The sequence below is a fragment of the Pectinophora gossypiella genome, chromosome 10 (genome assembly GCF_024362695.1).
Source record: "Pectinophora gossypiella chromosome 10, ilPecGoss1.1, whole genome shotgun sequence".
NCBI lineage: Eukaryota > Metazoa > Arthropoda > Insecta > Lepidoptera > Gelechiidae > Pectinophora > Pectinophora gossypiella.
Genome location: NC_065413.1, coordinates 5747140 through 5768540, shown reverse-complemented (window position 1 = coordinate 5768540; position 21401 = coordinate 5747140).

Sequence of the window (21401 nt, the reverse complement as noted above, 5' to 3'; positions counted from 1 at the left end):
CCTATTCATACAAAATCATATAGATTTCCCGAATGTCATAAAGAAGAGGTAAAAAGGCAAATGGATAAAATGCTTGACCAAGAAATTATTGTCCCTTCCATATCTCCATGGTCTTCACCCATATGGGTTGTACCCAAAAAGATGGACGCCTCAGGTGAACGCAAATGGCGTATAGTCATTGACTACAGGAAACTCAATGACATCACCATCGGTGAAACTTATCCTATTCCCCAAATTGCCGAGATTCTAGATCAATTAGGAAACAGTAAATATTTCTCAACCTTGGACCTAGCATCTGGATTTCACCAGATCAAAGTATCCGAGGAAGATGCTCAGAAAACCGCATTTTCCGTCCCTCAAGGACACTTTCAGTTTAATAGAATGCCTTTTGGGCTTAAAAATGCCCCATCTACCTTCCAAAGACTTATGAACACTTGTCTCACTGGTCTCCAAGGTATCAAATGCTTCGTCTACCTTGACGATATTGTTATTTACTCCCATGACCTCGATATGCATATCAAACATTTATCAGAAGTTTTCCAACGCTTACGCAATTTCAATCTCAAGCTCCAGCCTGACAAATGTGAATTCCTTCGCAAGGAAGTATCCTATTTGGGACATATCATCAGTGATCAGGGTGTTCGACCAAACCCTGAAAAAGTCAAGGCTGTTACTCACTTTCCTAAACCCACATCTGCGAAAGACATCAAGTCATTTCTAGGTCTTGTCTCATACTATCGCCGGTTCATAAAAGATTTTTCAAAGATTTCCAAACCCCTAACTGCACTTCTAAAAAAGGATACCCCTTTTGTCTGGACCAACGAACAGCAACTTGCCTTTGAGGAACTAAAAAGTCAACTTACCTCTGCGCCAGTCCTTATTTACCCAGATTTCACAAAACCATTTATTCTGACTTGCGATGCTTCCAATTATGCCATCTCTGCTATTCTTTCTCAAGGCGAAGTCGGTAAGGAACAACCTGTTGGCTATGCATCTCGCACTTTGAACAAATCCGAGTGTAATTACAGCACTACAGAGAAGGAACTGTTGGCAGTACTATTCGGCTGTAAAACCTTCAGACCTTACCTGTATGGGAGGAAATTCCTAATCGTTACAGATCACAGACCGTTAAAGTGGCTCTTCAATCACACTGATCCTAGTAGCAAACTCCAACGTTGGCGACTGAAACTCGCTGAATACGAATATGAAATTATTTACAGAAAGGGTAAACTCAATAGCGCCGCAGATGCTCTATCGAGATATCCCGTAAATCCTATCACCACACCTGAACAAATCCTTGTAGATGAAGACCTTTTTCCCGAATTGAATCCACTCTCGCTGAATCCTGAAATTGATCCCCTCTTTGAAAACCAAAATATATCAGAAGACCTAACGAATCCATCAATTCCCACAAATCCTGAAGCTCTTATAACCTCTGAAGCCCCTGCAAGTCCCGCAGCTCCTGTAACTCCCGAAGTTCCTGCAAATCCCGATGCTGTTTTGAACCCTGAAAATAACATGCAAAATCCTATCGTTGTTCCAAGTCCTGAAAATCCTCTGGATCCTCTTCAATTCCTTAACGATGATGACACATACAGTAAATGTCTAAAAGCAATAAATAACAAATCTTTTACTCCCAACGTCACTATCATAGAACACAACGAAGAACTCCTGAAAAGTAAATGTAAAATTATCATAATACCTACCTCAATAGATATGGATGAAAGCAATCCTTACGTAGAGGACATACTTACCAATCACGAAGCCGCAAATGAATTCATGGAAAAAGAAAGAACCCTACAAACATCCAACATCCTAAAAACAAACAACAAAATATTCTATTTCCTATTCACTAAAGTGCATCATTTTGATGAGACTACCTATTCTGATATATTCCAATCTCTAAAATATCTGAGAAACGAATTGTTAATATCCGAGGAAAACGTAACTGAGATAGCCATATCCGATTTCAAGAACCCCTTCGAAAACCTCGCTTATCTCAGAATCTACAATATCATACTTTACCTTTTTAACAACACCAACATCACCGTCAATATTCACCATAACACCTTAATCTATCCAGTTCCTAGTGAAATCCCAAAAATCCTTAAAGAAAATCACGACATTCCTATTGCTGGCCATCTTGGATCCACGAAAATGTATAATAGGATCAGAGAAAAATATTTATGGAAACATATGAGATCAGATGTTGAAAACTATGTTAAAAATTGCAGTGAATGCCAAATAAACAAAGCTCTACGTAGAACAAATAGGGCCCCTATGCAAATAACTACAACATCTACTAGTCCATTTGAACGCATCAGTCTTGACATCGTAGGTCCCCTACCAGAAGCCGGCACTAACAAACTCAAATTCATACTCACTCTCCAAGATGACCTTTCTAAATACTCTGTAGCATACCCGATTTCAAATGCAACTGCTGAAGAGACATGTGAATGTTTAGTTCATTTCATATCTCTATTTGGTATTCCCAAAATTATACTTACCGACCAGGGTACAAACTTCACCGCAGAACTATTCAAAAGAACTTGCGATCTCCTGAAAATAAAACAACTATGGTCATCTCCCTACCATCCCCAAACTCAAGGCGCACTTGAGCGCAGTCATTCAACCCTTAAGGAATACCTTAAATCATATGTTAACGAGAATCAAACTAACTGGCACATATACGTGTATACCGCCATGTTGGCATATAACACTAACATTCACACGACAACACAATTTACCCCTTACGAACTCCTTTTTGGACACAAACCCCATATTCCCGACTCTATCTATGAACTACGCTCAGATACGACTTATCCAGAATACGTGAAACGACTCCAACACAGACTCAAATTCTCACGCGGCAAGGCCATTGAAAACATCAATAAATCCAAAGAACAGTCAAAGAATTATTATGATCAGCGTTCTCGACCAGCCAATTACAAAACAGGTGACCTTGTCTATTTGAAGAATCACCTGCGACTAAGAAAGGCACTCTCGCCTATTTGGAAAGGACCATACAAAATTATAAAGGTCCATTCAAACAATACTTTGACTCTTCTAATAAACCGACGTCACGTGAGACATCACTTTGACGAAGTGAAACCCGCTTAACTATAATACCTACTCGTGTATGTATTAACATAGTATAGACTACAACTTTAGTTATAACACTCTACTTATTTATTTCCAGCTCCATATCGCTCACGTATGGAAGCGTCATCACTCCCATACACAGTAACCCAGGAATTTATTTCAACCCCATGGGACACATGAAAATCACAAATGAAGATCTAAACATACTTATTCCTGTGGATGTTTCTTTTATACTTCCGCATTTACAAAATATTAATTCAGCTATTGGTACATGCCGTTTTCTGTGTCAACAGAACGAAGTTTTGGAAGACATAGAATGTCATAATTCGTTACAACCACTTCAATCTCGTTATCAAGACGTTATGAGAGATAATGTCGCTATATCACACCTTATTCCTAAACGGTCAAAACGCGCTGCGTGGTTTGCTGGAGTTGGTACAGTTTTCAAACATGTTTTCGGAACTATGGACGAGGACGATGCAATTAGATATAACAGCGCTCTTCAAACTTTACAAAATAAAAGCGAAAGGTTAACTTCTCTTATAGAAGATAATATATTGCTAGCAAAGTCAGCAATCTCTAATTTTAATGAAACCATAAACACAATAAATACCAATGAAGCGCGTTTGAATGACGCTGTTGAAAAATTAAGTTTGAACCTTAAGAACTTATCTATCATATCAGATGTTTTTAATGTAAGGCTTAGTATTAACGAAATAATTAATACAATTGAAACTAGTTTATTAACCCTTTCCTTTAAGGTAGATGATATTTTAAACGCGATTTTATTTGCTAAAAGCAACGTGTTACATCCCGCAATTTTAAACCCAACTCAATTATATAATGAGTTAATTAATAGTGTAAACAATTTACCAAGATATAGGGAATTTCCTATAAAAATAGAATTAGATAGTATACATAAGATAATGATAATTTCAGAGTTAAGTTGTTATAGTGTAGATAATAAAATCATATTTGTATTCAAAGTTCCACTAGTACATCACATGAAATATTATTTATATCAGAATATCCCGCTACCTGTACCTCATGATTCGCAGAATCCCAGCTCATATGCAATGATAATCCCCACAACTAGATACATTGCAATAAGCGAAGACAAAACATCCTATTGCACCTTATCGCAATTGGACCAGTGTAAACAAATTGGCTCTCAGTTGTTCATATGCAGCAAACTAAATGAATATTCATCTGTTGATACTAGCTCTAACTGTGAACTTGAGATAATAACTAAATCTGTAGTGTCATTGCCAAAATCTTGTAATTCTAGATTTCTCACCGGTAAAATAAATATTTGGGAAAGAATCAAAGATGATAAATGGTTGTATGTTCAATCTGAAAATAATAAACTGTCTATTGAATGCAAAACAGACTTATCAGAATTCAGTTTATCCGGCACTGGTATTCTTAACTTACCTGATAACTGTATTGCTTATTTTAAAAACATTCGATTACTGTCTAAGTCTAGCTCTAAGATTTATGTTAATGAGGTAAATTCCGATTTTAACATTATTAATGATAGTTGTTGTAATTTGGATAAGTATAAAAGTCAATTACCATCTATTACATACGTAAACCTAACATCACTAAATATTGACAGTTTATCCGGAATAAAGCATAAAACTGATGATTTAATCACAGAATTGAAATCACTAAAGAATCAGCCAAACATTACTGAAACACTATATTATACTTATCCAACTTTATCTGTAATTAGCGTATTAAGTATTGTTCTTATTGTAATCTACATTATGCTGAAATCAAAATATTGTAAATTATGCCGCTCTCCCGTCACGAAACCTGAAAATCTCAATAATCCTGAAAATCCTGAAAGTATCGAAATCACAGAATTACCTTCAACTTCACACCCCAGACTTAAAGTAGGGTAATCATAATGCCTAATAGATAAAATAGCATAAACTTCGCATTCTTAAAATGCGTAAGTTTAGTCTTTCCGGGGGAAGTTGTTATAGAATGCAATTGCTAGTAGAAATGCTTACCTTTACCCAAAAACCACTAATTCTGTATTTCATCTAAATTGTAATAGTCAGTACCTTATTCTCCTAGCCTCCTCTTCCCACGCAATCTAGCCAGTCTGATCCCATCCACCACGCGGTACACAACTCTATTCTAATTTATGTTTTTTCCAAATCTGTATTTCAATTCCAAATTCAAAGTAAAATATAATTTTTAGTTTAATTCAAAATAGTTTTTTTTAAAAACCGAAATCTCAAAACTCATATAACAGTTCCAGGTGCGATAGTTGCGCCAGGCCGTAGGGTCTCTCCCTGATGCGGAGCAGTTTTCCAAGATCTGGAAGTTTTCCCATACTCACCGGGTGGTCCCGATCACACCCCCCATACCCCCAATACATCATTTTTACCTCTGAGACATTTTCTGGAAAAACAAAAATTTGTATGGCGGCCATCTTGTTTTTTCGGCCATTTTGTTTTTTTTTTCACTGGCGATAAAATTTGACCAAGACTTTAATAGGCTTCGTGAAAACAAAAAAGTTCCAGGTGCGATAGTTTCGCCAGGCTGTAGGGTGTCTCCCTGATGCGGAGCAGCTTTCGAAGATCGAAAAGTATTTCCATACTCAACAAGATGTTTCGATCACATTCCTCATACATCATTTTTACCCCCGAGGCATTTTCGGGAAAAACGAAAATTTTGTATGGCGGCCATCTTGTTTTTCCGCCATTTTGGTTTTTTTTCACCGGAGATTGAATTTGACCAAGATTTTAATAGGTTTCGTGAAAAAAATATTGCTTTAGGTTTTATAGTTTTGCCAGGCCGTAGGGTGTCTCCCTGATGCGGAGCAGTTTTTCAAGATCGAGCAGTATTGAAATACTCAACATGACGATCCGATCACATCCCTATACATCATTTTTACCCACGAGGCATTTTCGGGAAAAACGAAAATTTTGTATGGCGGCCATCTTGTTTTTCCGCCATTTTGTTTTTTTTTCACCAGAGATTGGATTTGACCAAGATTTAAATATGTTTCGCGAAAGAAAAATTGCTCCAGGTTTTATAGTTTTGCCAGGCCGTAGGGTGTCTCCCTGATGCGGAGCAGTTTTTAAGATCGAGAAAAATTTCCATAGTCAACATGACGATCCGATCACATCCTCATACATCAGTTTTACCCCCGAGGCATTTTCAGGAAAAACGAAAAATTTGTATGGCGGCCATCTTGAATTTCCGCCATTTTGATTTTTTTTCACCAGCAATTAAATTTGACCAAGATTTAAATAGGTAGCGTGAAAACTAAAAAGTTCCAGGTGCGATAGGTTTGCCAGGCCGTAGGGTGTATCCCTGATGCGGAGCAGTTTCTGAAGATCAAGAAGTATTTCCATACTCAACATGACCTTCCGATTACGCCCCCATACATTGTTTTTGCCTTCGAGACATTTTCTGAAAAAACGAAAAATTTGTATGGCGGCCATCTTGAATTTCCGCCATTTTGATTTTTTTTCACCGACAATAGAATTTGACCAAGATTTAAATAGGTTTTGCGAAAAAAATTTTGATCCAGGTATAATAGTTGCGCCAGGCCGTAGGGTGTCTCCCTGATGCGGAGCAGTTTTCCAAGATCTGGAAGTTTTCCCATACTCACTGGGAGATCCAGATCACTTTTCTCATACATTATTTTTACCCCCCGACGCTCCTTCTGGGAGAACAACTATGTCAGTCAGTCAGTCAGTCAGTGGGTTTGTAGCTATATATAGTATAACTAGATGTCGCGTGGTTCGCTCGCAGCAAGCTGCTCGCGTGTCTTGTTTTCCCGCCATTTTTTACCGCGATAGAATTTGACCAAGACTTGAATAGGTCTCGTGAAATCAAAAAAGTTCTAGGTGCTATAGTTTTGCCAGGCCGTAGGGTGACTCCCTGATGCGGAGCAGTTTTCCAAGATGACGTTCCGATCATCAATTTTACCTCTGAGACATTTTCAGGAAAAACGAAAAATTTGTATGGCGGCCATCTTGTTTTTCCGCCATTTTGTTTTTTTTTCACCGGCGATTGGATTCGACCAAGATTTAAATATGTTATGCGAAAAAAAAAATTGCTCCAGGTTTTATAGTTTTGCCAGGCTGTAGGGTGTCTCCCTGATGCGGAGCAGTTTTTCAAGATCGAACAGTTTTTCCATACTCAGCTTGACGTTTCGATCACACCTCCCATACATCATTTTTACCTCCGAGACATTTTCTAGAAAAAAGAAATTTTGTATGGCGGCCATCTTGTTTTTCCGCCATTTTTTTACGTCTAGAATTTGACCAAGATTTAAATAGGTCTCGTGAAATCAAAAAAGTTCTAGGTGCTATAGTTTTGCCAGGCCGTAGGGTGTCTCCCTGATGCGGAGTAGTTTTCCAAGATGACGTTCCGATCACATTTCTATACATCATTTTTACCCCCGAGGCATTTTCAGGAAAAACGACAAATTTGTATGGCAGCCATCTTGATTTTCCGCCATTTTGATTTTTTTTCACCAGCGATAAAATTTGACTAAGATTTAAATAGGTTCTGTGAAAAAATAATCGTTCCAGGAGCGATAGTTTTGCCAGGCCGTAGGGTGTCTCCCTGATGCGGAGCAGATTTTAAAGATCGGAAAGTATTTTAATACTCAACAAAACGTTCCGATTACAACCCCATACACAGTTTTTACCCACGAGACATTTTCTAGAAAAAAGAAATTTTGTATGGCAGCCATCTTGCTTTTCCGCCATTTTGTTTTTTTTTTCACTGGCGATAAAATTTGACCAAGACTTTAATAGGCTTCGTGAAAACAAAAAAGTTCCAGTTGCGATAGTTTCGCCAGGCTGTAGGGTGTCTCCCTGATGCGGAGCAGCTTTCGAAGATCGAAAAGTATTTCCATACTCAACATGACGATCCGATCACACCCCTATACATATTTTTTACACCCGAGATATTTTCTGGAAAAACAAAAATTTATATAGCGGCCATCTTGTTTTTCCGCCATTTTGTTTTTTTTACCAGAAATAGATTTTGACCAAGATTGAAATAAGTATTGTGAAAGAAAAATTGGTTCAGGTGCGATAGTTTTCCCAGGCCGTAGGGTACCGCCCTGATGCGGAGCAGTTTTTGAAGATCGGGAAGTATTTCCATACTCAACATGACGTTTTGATCACATCCCTATACATAATTTTTACCCCCGAGGCATTTTCAGGAAAAACGAAAAATTTGTATGGCGGCCATCTTGATTTTCCGCCATTTTGATTTTTTTTCACTGGCAATTAAATTTGACCAAGATTTAAATAGGTATCGTGAAAACTAAAAAGTTCCACGTGCGATAGTTTCACCAGGCCGTAGGGTGTCTCCCTGATGCGGAGCAGTTTTTCAATATCGAACAGTTTTTCCATACTCGGCTTGACGTTTCGATCACACCTCCCATATATCATTTTTACCTCCGAGACATTTTCTGGAAAAACGAAATTTTGTATGGCGGCCATCTTGTTTTTCCGCCATTTTGATTTTTTTTCACCCACGATAGAATTTGACCAAGATTATAATAGGCCTGGTGGAAAAAATAATGTTCTAGGTGCGATAGTTTGGCCAGGCCGTAGGGTGTCTCCCTGATGCGGAGCAGATTTTCAAGATCAAGCAGTTGTTTCATATTAAGCTTGACGTTCCGATCACACCTCCCATACATCATTTTTACCTCCGAGACATTTTCTGGAAAAACGAAATTTTGTATGGCGGCCATCTTGTTTTTCCGCCATTTTGTTTTTTTTTCACCGACAGTAGAATTTGACCAAGATTTAAATAGGTTTTGCGAAAAAAGAATCATTCCAGGTGCGATAGTTTCGCCAGGCCGTAGGGTGTCTCCCTGATGCGGAGCAGTTTTCCAAGATCTGGAAGTTTTCCCATACTCACCGGAAGATCTTGATTACACTCCCCATACATCATTTTGACCCCCCGACGCTCCTTCTGGGAGAACAATTATGTCAGTGAGTCAGTGAGTCAGTGGGTTTGTAGCTATATATAATATAATATCCGGAAGAGGTTCTAAGTACTTAGATTTGAGAAAATTCTTTTGCTTTTATCTACATTTTTATTTACTTACTCGATTTCTCGATAAAAGGAATTTCTTAAAGGATAAAAGCAAATCGTAATGGGTTTTTATTTTCAGTTAACCCCACATTCTTCTTATCGTGTGGGTTGTGAGATGGAATACCAGCCTCATCAACCCTGGTGTCAGGGTTATGATTGAGCCCCTGACATGGCTCATGTAACGATTACTCACTTACATCAGTAAATAGTAACCGGGACCAACGGTTTAACGTGCCTTCCGAAGCACGGATCATCTTACTTTCGGACAATCAGGTGATCAGCCTGTGATGTCCTAACCAAACTAGGGATCACAAAGTGATTTTTGTCATATGTCCCCACCGGGATTCAAACCCGTGGGCTCCGGATCGTGAGTCCAACGCTCAACCACTGGACCTCAGAGGCCCCCGCACATTCAGCCTATACGTGTGCCCACACGTGTGCTTTAATGCTGGTCTTGGTGCAGGTAAAACAAGAAAACTTTCAGCTGTTTATCTTCCCGGGTATGTCGTAAAATCCGACAAAGAGTTTGTGACCCTAACATGATAGACAATTGTTATGGGCGATAGGCTGATCCCTTGTCACCATACCATTCATCACAGGCATCTTAGAACTTAGTAGACGTAGCAATAGTGGCCGAAAGTTGTCTTTGATTACTTGTGGCTCTGTCCAACTCTTTTGTGATTACAGGCGTGAGTTTTGGAAGGACGTAATATACGATCCCGACGACCCGATTACTCTAGCCATAAAGGCAGCCAATCAGCTTGCGACACCAAATACTTCAGAACTATCGGGGTTCCCCTGCCGGCATGGTCGACGATTTCCTTAATTAATTCTTTCAAATAATATTATTCTTCCTCTCAGACGACGCCCTGAGTCGAGGTTCGCGCCCAACTGGGCACCCTCAGGCCTGTTGTCTTCAATTTTGTACCGGGTGAGAGCCTTCAGCGCTCATCATTTGTCCAGACAAATGTATGGATATTATAGGCGTTGGGTGGGTCACTTGTGACCTTCCAGCATCAATCTTTACGTATACCTTTTAATTCAGAATTAGAACTTCGTGTCAAAAAATGATTAAAGTTGTTGTTTGTTTCTTGCTTCGCTTCCCGAATTACGAGCGGCGGTTGATTGAATAGGTTACTGAAAGTAAACAGTTTTCAGACTTTTGGTCAATATTTTCTATCTTGACGTCAGGGTTATTACTGAGCCGCCAGATGCTTAAATAACTTATTTTCTTAAGGTTGATTTTGTTCATGAACCGACTACATACTTATATACAGAGTGTTAGTGACGTCGTGACGAATACTAAGGGGGATGATTCAGCTAATGATTGTCAGATAATATCAAGTGGGATATTCCGAATATATCGAGCATCATGAAAATTGGTAATGGTAATTGGTAATTAATAGGGCGGTGGATTCGCTATTGCCGTCCGCCCTGCAAAAAAATGTAGCATGGAGAATGCTACACCGACAAGAGCGTGGCTCTTAAATTAGTGAAGGTAATTAATGGGTTCAAAAAGGATATGGGGATCTAGAGACGGGCTTAGTGCACTTGATAACTGAATCCCATGCAGACAAAGTCTAGGGCAACAGGTAATACAGTATTTGCTTTAAACTACTTAGCTATGCTAAGTGATTTATCGTCTAGACTTGTTCAGCACATAAATCATAAATTCTGGGCAAACAAGAGTTAATTAATTACTTTTGTAGACACCGCTAAGGAAAAACTTAATAAGAACTGACAGACAAGAGATGCTTTATTAAGAGAAGAGACAAGTCGTTTCACATTTTTAATATATAACCTGTCTCCTGGAGCGTTAGTTATAAAAACTTAACTAGGTAATATGTCTTCAATGTAGAAATCGCAGAAAGCGTTTTAAAAATTCAAGCAATCCAGTTGGCGTCGTGTTGTAGACGGGTTTCACACTTTGTGATACACAGTTTTCAGGATTTTGACCAACATAATAATATATTTCTATATACAACGATGTCTCACCACCTATCATATTGATCTAACAAAAAGCTTGGTTAGGTATGCGTGGGATGTAGCTCTTACATGTTGGAATATAATCTCAAGCTTATGTTATGTATCAATATCTATTCTTAACTGGCAGTAAAGAAAACCATATTTCGCTGAATCAATCAGCATAATCCCATCGCCCTTAGCTCTATGGTCACCATGGTTACAAAGGACACAATCTCTCAGTTGTTTTCATAGGATATTTCTGGAAAGATAAATAGCTGAACGCATATCATATTCCCTCTCACTCTAACTCAGCAACGTTAAATACGTGACATTTAATAGATTCATTTTTCTTCATCTCTCTCTCTATTTAAGAGCTGCGCTCTTGTCGGTGGAGTAATCGCCATTCCTCTCTTCTTCTCGCCAAAACCTTCACCTCCCGATACGACACGACAGGTCGTGTCGCGAATATGATATGCGTTCAGCTATTTATCTTTCCAGAAATATCCTATGAAAACAACTGAGAGATTGTGTCCTTTGTAACCATGGTGACCATAGAGATAAGGGCAATGGGATCATATATAGGTGCAGGCACCTTCTCTTTTATTTGTTTCATAAATGTTATCCTAGGTCTACCCCTAACCTTCCCCTAACTTTCTTCATCTAACCAAGAAATAAACGTTACCAATATCATAGTTAGGCACGCCTGAAAGGAATTCAAATCGGGTTTTATTTAATTTATGTTATACCTTTATTTGATTATCCGTAGAAGAGTAGGTTTATAATATTCATACCAGTATTCAAAAGTTTATTCCCGTTTTAGTATACCCCTTTAAATCCCGTTCGCAAAAAATGAATTTAAAGTGGGTACTTTTATAAAAGAGATTTAAAGCGATTAGCATAACAATAGTTTGCTAACTACGCGCTTTGACTGTATGTATTCAACGTTATTTGAATATTATGAAACTGTTGGAAATAATACTCGAAAATTCTTCGTATTTAAAAAATACTTGCGTTGATTCCGATGATTGATTCATCAGATTACTTTAAATGGCGTCATGATATTTACCTAGAGCAAACTAATTAAATCATACGTATAATTGGGTTAGTAATAAAATATTTCGTATCTTCGTAGTCTTCGTATACGAAGATATTTTATTTTTTTTACTTTCAAGTAACAAAAAATAATAAAGTTCGCAAAGTTCGTGAAAAAAAAACAGAAAATGAACAACTATTAGGACTAGTTCGTAGACACGATAGATATACAATAAGGTTTGGATAGGCGTTTTTTACTAACACAAGTTCGACCACCACTCCAATTAGCAATTTAATCGGGAGTTCAAATTTGTTAGATTTTCAAAATGACTGTGCCTTACGAATGTGCGATCACAGCACCTATAACTACTCCAATGAGCATTAGACAGATTTTAAAAATAATTTTAGTTACATTTTAGAAGTAGTAGTAGTAGTGAGCTGTTAGGCCATCTGCGGGGCCCACAGGTGGCGGATAGTGGAACAGCCATCAGATATGCTGGTTAGCTGCGAATATAAAAATAAGCAGTCCCCGACCAAACAGCCACAGGATTAGCAGAACGTAGGTAGCTCACTGGGACGGGTTAACCTATAAAATGCTACTTCTATGACGATCTTGTGACGTAGCGAGTAGGCGCCGCTACTTCAAAAGCGCACCACTGATACCGCGCAGCAGCGGTATCAGTACTGGTTGGAAGCCGAGGAAATGGATTCTGGTAGGGCTCTAGCTAGAACTACTGCGGAACGGAAAGCGATTGGGGCGACCACCGTTCTACACGCCCTATCTATGAAGTAATGAAAATGGAGGCGATTACTCCACCGACAAGAGCGCATTCAAGAGAGATTTTAAAAAGAACTTTGTGCCTTAAAAATGTAAAACAGGATCATGTTAAGTATATCCTGCACAATAAAACCGATCTAGAAAAACATCTGACGCAATTTGGCGATTGTTTCACCACGATTGCGAGTCAAATCCCCAAAGGATGCCATGCTGTTGGCACGAAATAAAAAAATAAACGTTTGCCCTTGCAATTAAACTTTATTCTCCAGCTAATCTTAGAAATTGTAACTCGCGAGACACTTTCAAAGTTTTATAAGGGTTTTTATGAAAAGTCTAGGACATAACTCTTGATACACTAAGGCCCCGCGATAGTTTAAGATGAAAACAAAAGCCTGACTCGGTCATAAATCTAACTTACATCGCGGGTGGTAAGAGTAATGAAAAATCGAGTGAAAACGCTATTATGTTGTAAATAACTCCTCAAAGGCAGATTTTGATGGAATACCAGAATAAAACGCAAGTTTTATAATGCCTAAAAGCAGATAATGACCCATAGCACTAAACAAAATCAAAAACATAGTACTTACTCGTATTATACTTACTTTATTTTTAAGGTATATGCTAGATATTTGTAGATAGTGTCTTGGAAACCTTATCCCTGAAACTAATCAGAGAAGATAGAAAAAGTAGCGAATGTTCATCAAAACTTTCTTTTAACGATTACCTCCTTCTTTTTTAAAGTCGGTTACTAATACATAACACAAACATTACGATTTTTTGACAAATTAATCTACAAGCCATATATTTAGGTTTTAGAGTTTTAATTAACCTTATTTCATTTAAATTAAAACATCGAGAATGAATTAATTTTATAGATACATAATGATCTAAAGAAAATAATTTGAAAGTAATTTATACACACAACTGCCTCTACCTATACATATCCGTTGCCATACAATAGATTTCAATAAAGATCTACATTTCTATTCTATTGAAAGGATTTTGCTGCTTAAAGACAAAGTAAAAATGCCGGACATTCACGCTCTAAATAAAAGTCAAAGTTCTTAAACTAAGGCATTTATAAAACTATCCTGTAAAGACGATTTCCATTTCAACTTGGGATGAAAATTAAAATAAACTTTTCCAATAATATCGATGCTGTAGCTGGAGTTATTTAAATCGAAATGAATGCACAGAGAAGCCATTTTATTGGGAAAACTTTCTTGTTATAAGTAGAAAATCAGAAAGTTAAATAGGTACTCATTTCATTCTTTCAATAAGAAATCTTATTTTTCTCTGTGTTATTTACTTTGTGTTAAGGCTGAAATAGCTCTACGCGGCGCGACTTGAATTCGTAACTCAGTTTCATTTTAATAAATTATTGGTACCAAATAATGTTAATTGGTTAAAATAATTTATGCTTGTTGCACCAATACGTTAAAGACATAATTATGGTAAAAAATAATAATAACGTGAAAGTTTCAATCGGCATGAACCAGGTTTAGATTTGATTTAGTTAGGTACTGAATTTTTTATTAATTAGCTTCTGAAATTAAACTAGGTAATCTGGATATGCTAGCAAAAATAACATTTGATCAATAAATAATAAAAAAAATATTTTATTTCAGACTTTTTTTTATTATTTTATTTTAGATAAATGGTGCACAAAATACGCGTAATGAATCGTGATATCTGCGTTGTCGCAAACACAAAAGTAGACAGAATAAAACACACTTGGGTACATTTATAAAATTACTAACATTAAAAACTAAACACGCAAAAGAACAATGCAACAGTTTAACTAGATTTTTATAGAAGCAACAGAGAATAAATGCAAAAATTAAAGTGAAGAAAGGAATGAGAACAGTAAAATAAACGGGAACACGGCAGTAGATAACTCATGCAAACTGTGGAACTTTCTAGAGTCGCCTAAGGAAAGACAGCTAGACAAACTAGAGCGTAGAAAATGTTGTGCATTAGAATACAAACGCATTTAAAGTTTTCAAATAACGACACAGCTTTGAAAATAGTTTTAAAATAACCAGACCTGATAAATATAAAACGTTAGAAAATATTAACTATTTATTAAAAAATTTACGCCACTATTTCATGAACTTATGTATAATATAAATATTTAGTTAAATGCACTTATTTTATGTAGGTTGTTCTTTTAATTATTTATTTTGTTAGAATGCACTAACCCGCTATTATTATACTTGTACAAAATTTACCTTATACCTGTACCCAAAGGTTGCCTGGAAGAAATTGCTGCATGAGCAATAAGGCCGCCTGTTGTGCTTTTCTGTATATGCTGTCCTTATCTCTGTATTTTGTGTCCATTGTGCTCAATAAAGTATTTTATCTATCTATCTATCAAGGAAGTAATGACAGAATATAAAAAGAAGAAGAATTATTATTAAGAGTATCGTCTACCGAATCAAAAGCCATGAAATAGTCACATCCGTCATTGATTGATCATGTTTATATGTATAAAGCTGCATAATGTGAAATATTCTCCATACCCCCCTCTGGTTGATTGAGGGGCGGCCTGTGCCCGGTGGGACGTGTATAGGCTGTATATATATAGTAGTATAATATAAAGCTGATAATTCTTAACCGTCAAATACCCCTACCCGCTAATGATGTCCAGGTGGCGAAATACTGGGCTGAAAAATCTTGATAGTCATTAACTTCAAAAAACATCTCAGGGCACTTTAATAATACTTGGGACGAGTACGGTTCTTTAAAAATTTTAAATGTATGTCAAGCTCGGCTAAAACTAACGTCAGAAGGAAGGATATGAGGGTAACATTTTATTCTTATTCAACCGTCTCGCAAGTTTACTTAAGAGTAAAATCACACACACATTATAGTTACCTCTCCACAGATTTTATATAATGTTCACATTCCGTTAAGAGGTTTAGCTTGTTCTGCGAATAAATGTTTATTCCGAGAGGAATATTCAAGTAAATGAACAAGGATTTTGCACGTTAACAGACTGGTCTTCAAAAATTTGTTTTGCGCGAAAATTTACACGAGATTTATTTAAATCTCTGTAAACATGACCTTTTAGCTGCAGTGGAGCAGTTAAACGAATTCGCCATCGTGCCTCTCTGGTTGATTAAGTAAGATTAAGTAGATGTTTCCAGAGTTAATGTTTTATATTCAGACTGTGTCACACATAATATGCTCACAAATATATCCCAATTAGGGCAGTGAGAGGTACAGTCATGAGCAATATAATGTACCCACTTTAGGACTCTGTCGCATTAACATATTTGATATTTAGTGAGACTTACAGTTCAATTAGTCAAAAAAGTTAATGTGACATGGTACCAAAGTGTATACATATTAATATGCTCGTAACCGTACGTATCGCAAGATGAACTAAGTACCCACCTCGCCGAGCTTTCTGTCGTGTACTTGACACATCTAAATAAAGACACATCTAAAACTAACGAAAAACATTTTCTTTTTTCTATTTAAATTATTTCAATCAATCAATCAATCAATAATACTTTATTGCACAACAACATATACAAAGGACATAAACATACGAATAAAACATAAGCACAATAGGCGGCCTTATTGCTAAACAGCAATTTCTGCCAGGCAACCTTAGGGTGAAAGAAGATTATTCATTGGAGCACGGGCTGGTGCAATAAACATATAATGATACATAACAAAAAAAAATAAATAAAATAAAAATATGAATAATAATATATTTATATATATATTTATGAATTTTAAACAATTAAAAGGTAATAAATAAGCCCGACATTTTATCACATTTTTCTATGACGTCACTGTGTGCTTTTTCAAACAAATTCCATAGTAATTTCGTGTTTTGACGTTTAGTAAAAAGTAACTAATTTGACTAGTTGGAAACTAGTATATTGATCATAAGTCTCTATGGCCTTGTTTGTCACCGGTTTGCTTCTCAAATGGGGAGCGCCGCATCAGTTCAGACCTCTGTACCACACCTACACCAATCAATTATTATTATATTTTTTTCTTAAATCACTTTGTGAGACTAAATCACTAAACTTGGTAGTCCGAAAAAATGAGATAATTCCGTACTTCGGGAGGCATGTAACGCCGTTGGTCCCGGGCTACTAGCTTAAACACCTCCACCAACCCGCAGTGGAGCAGCGTGGTGGAGTATGCTCCATAACTCCTATGGTTGATTGAAGGGAGGCATGCCTAGCAGTGGGACATATATTATAATAATTATAGCCTGTTTATGTTATCTTACAATTACATTAGTCTAACAGACCTATTTTTCTTCATTTTACAATGGATGTATCTTTAAGTAGCCATATTGGAAATATATAGTTGTTAGGTAATATTATACCTCTAATTTATGATTTCTGAAGTATCCATTACTACCTTTGCATTAAAAGTGACCGTTTTTGAACTCCTTCTCTTATACTTCATAATGTACTTAGGTAAATAATAATTTATATTTTGCATTTACAATTATTTATACAGGTTAACAATTATTTGTATGTGACATCGTAACAAAAACATTGAGGGATGATTCAACCCACGATTTTGAGTTGATATCAAGTGGAATTTTCCGTCGCAAAAGTATGAAACTGAAAATAATTAAAAAAAACATTGAAATTTCCTGAATTTTCCGACTGGTAATTCCAATTGATATCAACTCGGAATCATGTTCAGAATCTTCTCCCTCAGTATTCGTTACGGTGTCACTAACACCATGTACAAAATCATAATATCTAAATTAGTACTTACAATATACATAATAAGACTCATGACACGAACTGTGGAGGGACAGTAGGCAACAGTAATCTGTTTGCCATTTGGCTACAGAACCTTAAAACAGATAATGGAAGCCAATAAAACGCATCAAATGAATTAATTTAAACACTTTCATTGTGCTGTGAAGGAGTGAAATTACAAATAAATTTGTATTAACAACATTTCAGAGAATTTTAACGGGGAGAGGAGAACCGTCCGTTGATGTCAGGTAGTAATTGAGTTCTCAACGTATTTTCCTGTTTTACGGTGTTCAGTTGGAGTACCAAGTGCAAAAATTTCGTGTCGAACTCACCTGGACCGTAACATGAGTTGACAAGTTGACAACCATACAGGTGGAAATTGGAAAAGAAATATTGTAACTCTAAGCTATATCTTTTCAAAGACCTAACAATAATCACTGCCTCTGAAAATAATATCAATAATAGTGGAAATGAAACTACCGATAGTATCAGTGCTACCTATAGTGAGATATCGATAACAACACGTCTTCAAGTTGTCTTCTGGTGGCTTACGCCTCTACCGACCGCTATATGGGTAACGAGGTTGACATATTCTATACAGGTGTTAGTGACATCGTAACGAATACTGAGGAGTATGATTCAGACCATGATTCTGAGCTAATATCAAGTGGAATTTTCCGTCGTCATTCAGAATAATGAGCTGAATCATCTGCTTCAGTATTTTTTACGATTTCACTTACTCCCCGCACAAGTACGTACAGGCAACCATACAAGTCCGAATCGGTGTTAGTGACCGTTACAAATACTGATGGGGATGATTCAGACCATGATTTTGAGTTGATATTACGCGGAGTTTTCTGTCAGAAAATTCATGAAAATTTTAGTGTTTTTTTTTATTATTTTCAGTTCCATTATTTTTGCAACGGAAAATTCCACTTGATATCAATTTAATCATCATTGAAAATTTTGTTACGATGTCACTAACACCCTGTATTTTGCATGCAATTCTGAATTCAACAAAATTTCATAGAAAAATATTTAAAACTATAAAATATATCGACTTTGGGTCTCGTGGTAAAACACATTCGTGGAATCGTAATTGTATTTACTCACGGAACATTTTCGACCCTTAATAGTAACGTTTCAGTCATTAACTTTACACAATTTTGATTGGCGTTATTTTAATGGCTGTGTTATTATTGTTACATACAGTGAAAAATAACCAGCTAGCGAATGGGAAGCAAATTCTGACAAGAAAACGGTATAACGGTAAAAATCGTTGAAGATGTAAAATCCGATATATCGAGATTATCGTTGTATATTATTGTCGATAAAAAAGAAGAACAGGACCATTTTGTTAACAAAGTTGTACGTTTCCCAATTAACTATAACTTTATAAAGTAACATTGAGTTAAAAATTTTATGCACGTGGTTATAGTAAATTTCAAAAATAGCACAAAATTCATGCAGCAAACTCAGGAAACCGGCAAAAATTTGCAATCGCAATCTTGCGCGTCCTCGTCACGTCGACCACATATTCCCAAGAGAAACATCTATTTTGCAACTTTTAAAATTAACACCCCATTGCGGCCTCGCATACTACACGTCGTGAAAGTTTACTTACTTAAAGCACACACTGTGCGCAGAAACTCAGATAACGCATATTGTCGAAAATTTTCCTCTTTAACCTTCCCGACCTTAACGCAATGCTGTAAGTACCAAAATAGCAACAACGCTCCATGATGTTAGAATGTATTTGGTTGCTTTTGTAACTGGAAATCCTCTTTCGCAAGCTATTTACAAGTAAGATCCCGGTTTTTACCGCTTTAGTTAACAACATGACCGCGCTGTAAGAGTATTAAAGATATTGTGTGAGTATAAGAAACTATCTTTTTAGAAATTTCTCGAATGTCCTTAGTTGCTTTTTCATACAACTTTGTCATGTTTGAATTATTTAAATTACTTAAATACGATAAGATACGTTACTTTTGCCATAGGCATTATATTTTAACGAATTCAGTCTAAATAATAAATTTAATGAGGGCTTTAATCTAAAAAGTAACGTTAAAACTGCTTCTAAAAATAAATCTGTGTCGTGTGGCATTATCTGACGTGTCCACGCTCTCGCCATCCGCTGCGGTTCAAAATGTTATTCGATGTAACACCGCTAGTTGCGAACCTCATTCTGTTTTATGTTTAATAAGATGTCAACAAGTTTAAAGCCAATTAGTATTGAAGCCGTATTATTATGAAAATAATCATCACAAAAGTTACGTTAGATAAGAAAAGTTTAATCATCATTGTTGAATATTGTAATGAACAAGCTTTTTTAAAACTAGTATTCTCTATCTATAAATTTCTTATCTTATCTAGTCTATTCGATCCCACTGTTGACTAAAGACAAAAAAAAAAAAAATTTAGATTTTTCCACTCTTCTCAACTTTGCGCGATCTCCGACAAATCCCTCCGATACGCAAAATTATTAATACCATTTGAGCGATAATTTTCTATTACCGGTTGTAATTTTTTACGTATTTTTTAATAACGAAAATGCTTTAGTTATTCCTGCTTCCATCTTTATCCAAAAGTCTTGTATCTCAATGATTTAAACCGGTCTAACTCAACAAAAATACCTTGCCTTACATCAATCAATGTCCGATTTGAATCAGGGTCTGAAGGATTTGCCTCTTAATCCTTAGTCTATTTCCGTAACTCTCTCAGGGCTTCACACCTAAAGCTTTATACATATTAGATTGAGTATGCATTCAGCGTTTAAGTAAACACGACATAATAAAACTACGCATTTAACTTCCGCATCTTCTATTGCAGTCACAGGACCCCGGTAGGGCTTTCAGTGCAGTTTTAACTAACTCAGTTGGGTCGACCATTATAGATGGCGAGACGGCTTACTGCCTTATTAAGTTGGTATAACTGAAATCTCGGTGAAGCGTGCGTACTTAGTTCATCTTCAAATAGATGTACCTCGTCGTCTCGTCTATCGTGTGGATTGTGAAGTGCATTACCAACCCCATCAACACTGGTGTCAGGGTTATTACTGAGGCGCCATAGGCCCCTGATATGACTCATATAACGACTACGTACTTACATCAGTAAGTAATAACCGGGACCAACGGCTTAACATGTCTTCCGAAGCACGGATCATCTTATTTTTGGACAATCAGGTGATCAGCCTGTAATGTTCTAACCAAACTAGGGATCACAAGGTGATTTTTATGATGTCCCCATCAGGATTCGAACCCGGGACCTTTGGATCATGAGCACAACGCTCAACCACTGGGCCACGGAGGCCGGTATGGATATACCTGTGAGCTTATATTATGTTGTTGTGTAATTTCTGTAAGGGTGGGCAGAACCACAAGCAACCAGAAGTCAACTTGCAAACATCTCGGTACTAATGAAGCCCTTAGATAAGTTTAGACCGGCGGTGATCAGCCCATCACCCACATAATGATAATAACATTTTTATTTATTTATTAATCATGTTAGAAAGGACATATAAAAGTATAGAATAAATGAAGATTGTCCAATAATTTTCATAAACACACACAGTACTTAGTTAATTATTATTAAAAATAAATTGGCGAATATAGAACGTCAACGTCATTAAACCAGGGGACATTGTAGTTGTCTATATGTATAATTTAATTTGATTATCCAAACAATGTTTTCAC